Source organism: Pelodiscus sinensis, chromosome 9 (assembly GCF_049634645.1).
Source record: "Pelodiscus sinensis isolate JC-2024 chromosome 9, ASM4963464v1, whole genome shotgun sequence".
NCBI classification, from domain to species: Eukaryota; Metazoa; Chordata; order Testudines; family Trionychidae; genus Pelodiscus; species Pelodiscus sinensis.
This window is the reverse complement of record NC_134719.1, coordinates 26,697,110-26,701,040: the sequence shown is the minus strand read 5'-3', so window position 1 is coordinate 26,701,040 and position 3,931 is coordinate 26,697,110.

Sequence of the window (3,931 nt, the reverse complement as noted above, 5' to 3'; positions counted from 1 at the left end):
GTATGTTTCCCTTTATTGTGGTATTTCAAATTCCCATATAGGGAAAATATCAAATGTTACCATACATTTAGCTACTGTAGGTGATGAACATCTAGTTTTTAATACCTCTCATTTAATATCTGATCTGTACTGTTCCATCTCGCAAATCTCTACCACAGTTAAAACATATAATTGAAAAGCAACAGTGTTTCAGTATGTTAGGTCACAGTACTGAAACTGTCACTAGTCTTTTTCTGTTGGAAAGTTAGAAAATGAAAGAGATTAAACAAGTATTTACTTCAAGGATCCTGCAATGTTTTCTGTCAAAATTGGCAAAATTACCCATTCCCATAATGATCAAGTGCCATACTTATTTGATCAAAATAATTATGGGAAAACATGACATTTAAAGTAGACTTTTTTCAATCACCTCTTTCAAAAAGTATTATATTAAAAACAAATCAATACCATTTCTGCTATCTTCAGGCAAGAGCTTCAAAACCTGAGATAATAGAGTATTTGAAGAGCCACAAATCACTTATTGATCTGAGGAATTTAGATAAGGCTGTGAGGAGCATGTGTTTACTTCACAAACTACCATGTATTGATACTGCAATTGCCTATTTTTATGCACTTCAGCAGTTTTAGGGATGATATAATAATTCTGTGCAATTCTGAAAATTCATTAAAAAAAAACACTTTTTCATATATTGTGACTGACTTACAAACACAGAGATAAGGAAGCTTAGTTGATACGTTATTCATTTAATTACAGAGCGGGACATAGTGGTACAACTTTATCATTCAATTCCCTGATATCTCTTTGAAGGTAATGGAAGAAAAACAAAGAAAACTTCCTCCCCCCACCCAGGTATTCTACTGTATAGCATTTTTAAAGAATGTGTCAAATATTGTACATAACAACCCAAAATCTTGTCCTCTTTACATCTTTTGTGAACTTTAGAGCTGTTCATATTTTCTACTGCACAATAGTTAAGATATTCAATAGCACAAATGTTTAGGTAAGACAGTTGAATGGTCAAATGTTTGGATGAGAGGAATATCTTATAGTATACACTAGATCTTGCCCAGCTCCTGAGGCCCCCTCACATAATTGTACCTAGAGACACCATAGTTGTGGCAAGTCTAAGGAACTCAGGAGAGGAACTTCATACTTTTTAACAGTTAAGGCAGATGTCTTCCAGCCAAGGTGAGAACTCTACTAGACAAACACTTTCTTCTGCAAGTCTGCATTTTCATACAGCTGTATCTTTACATATGCACTGGCTTAAAACTGGTGTAGTTGATCTCCTTCTGCACTGAGGCTGGGAGTTTAATCCCCATAAACAACTCCTCTGGAAACAGTCTAACTGATTGGCCTGTGTGCAGGTCAGGAGACAATATGGCAATTAGAGAATAAACTATGTCTTCCATAAAATAAACTTTTTTCTAAGAAGGCAGTAGCTTTTATATTTGCAGACTGGCAAGAAGTTAAAGAAATGCTCAGGAAGGACAAAAACTCTTTTCTAGACTAAGGGTGTGTCTAGACTACAGGGTTTTGTTGACAAAAGTGGACTTTTGTCGACAAAACTATACCTGCGTCTACACTACCTCCGAGTTCTGTCGACATAACGTCGACAGAACTCAGCAGTTTTGTCGACGGCTGTAAACCTCATTTTATGAGGAATAACGCCTTCTGTTGACAGAGTTCTGTCGACAGAAAGCGTTATTGAATCTAAACTGTCCTTTGTGTCTACTCTGCCATGTTGACAGAGCGGCTTGCTTTGTCGACAGAACTGGATGTAGTCTAGATGCTCTTTGTCGACAGAAGCTTTGTCGACAGTATCTGCCGACAAAACTTCTGTCAACAAAAGCCTGTAGTCTAGACGTACGCTAAGTTCACACAATTCTTTTGATCCAGAAAGAAAAGGAAAGATGCTCAGTCAGGTCACTGTGTGTTTTTGTTTTTGTTTTTTATGAAGGAACCAGATAATAAAGATCACAAAATAAAAAGCCCAGTATAACTCAATCAAAATGTGAATATAATTTCAGGAAAGAGTTCACATTGCAAATACTAGATATATTCCAAATTACATAAAAGTAATTTGGTAGATGGTATACTGTTGCCAGACAATATCATAGATATCTCAAAAACATCCCTATATTAGTACATTATTTTCTGACTGCAATCTTCCTCTGGGACCAGCATATTGTAAACACTGGTGATCAAATCTAAAGTACAATATATGTGGTTTTCATTATTGGTATTTTGTTGTGTTAAGGTGCTTATATTGCTGCAAAATTCCATGAGGTTTTGCCATTTTATATTGCATTATTTCACAGGCAGCATTGTATATTTAACAAGCAGCATATGATTTTACTATTGATTATTATAAAGATAATCTAGTACTACTCTATGTGAAACCTATACACAGGTAACCACTTACAGTACAACTTGTAATAGGAATAGAACAGCTGAAAGAATCTAATTTTAAGAAATCAAACTTAAATGCATATTGAAATCCAATCAAACTCTTTTCAAAGAAGACTTGCCAAAGAAATATTTGTGTTGAGTATTTACAGCACAGTATATAGTGAAATGTATACAATATTAGAAAATTGATCTACTAAAAGAAATATGCTTCTAAAATAAATGCATTTTCTGTGTCAACCAGCTCTCAAAATCATAAAACAATTGAGTTGTCCTAAAGGAAATCTGTCAGAGGAACAAAATTATTGAAGATGCAAAAGTTTTTTTCCCTGTATCTCATTTTAGTAAATGTTCAGTCTACTGAAAGAGGCAATTTTATCCAGTTACTACAGAACAGTTTACTTATATGGCTAATTGGCCAATTCAAGTGCAAAGAATTCATATTTACAGCCAGCAGTTACAAACAACTGTCCCACAGTGTATTCAAGCTTTAGATGTGTGATCCACTGATGTCTCATCATGATGTCTCATCATGCTTATCTTACTGAATAAAGTCTGACTAACTAAAAAAGATCACATGTAGGCCACAGAGACATCATTAGATGATGAGATAAAAGTCTAGAAGGTTATCACTTGGAAATATTTATCTCATTAATTTTAGAAACAAAATCTTATAGTATCATAAACTTATACAGCAAAAAGCAAATATTTTGTGATTTCACCACCATGACACTTTTGTATTAGAGTGCCAGAGAGAATTAAACATGCCTGTTAAATTAGTTTCATTTCTCTCTATTGTGGAAAGTTGCAAATAAAACACACTGCAATGTGGGAGTTCTACAAAGGTGAAGTGAAGGTTATCATATTTCATCTACTGACTTTGAATGCTTTCAGGAACTTCTGCACTCATTGCAGCTACCAAAGAGTGTAGTTTTCATGCTTTAGCTGTTATTTTTTATTGTATATGCACTACCAGAATAGGTTTTATGGGCTATCATTATAAAATCTTTGTGGGGATACTAGAAGAGTCAAATAAAATTGAATGTTTGGCAAACATACCTTTTGACAGAACTTCACTCTTTCTTCTTGTTTTCAAATTTGCTAGGAAAGCGATAGGTAGATTTTTATACAATATGTTTAAAAAGAAAAGAAAGCTTTGTAGATATTTTCTTAATATAATTGGCAGCTCATTGTTAAAATAAGGTTTTATCTTAAAGCAAACAATAATGGCTCAGCAATTAAAGGACAAAGAGGTATCCCTCTTTTCACTGAAATAAGAGCAACTTTTGGAGGAAGAAGAGAGGATGAACCTTAGCTAGTAGAGTAAGATAAGCCATATATCCACTTAGGAATATAGCACTTAATCAGTATGAAAACTCCCATTGATGTCAATGGGAGTCAATTAGAGTCAGAGGAAATGCTATATCAGATCAGAACAAGCATCCATCTTCCCTTGTGTCATACTTGCAATAGTAGGCAATACCAAATAACTGCCCATGGGGGAAGATTTTTCCTGACGCC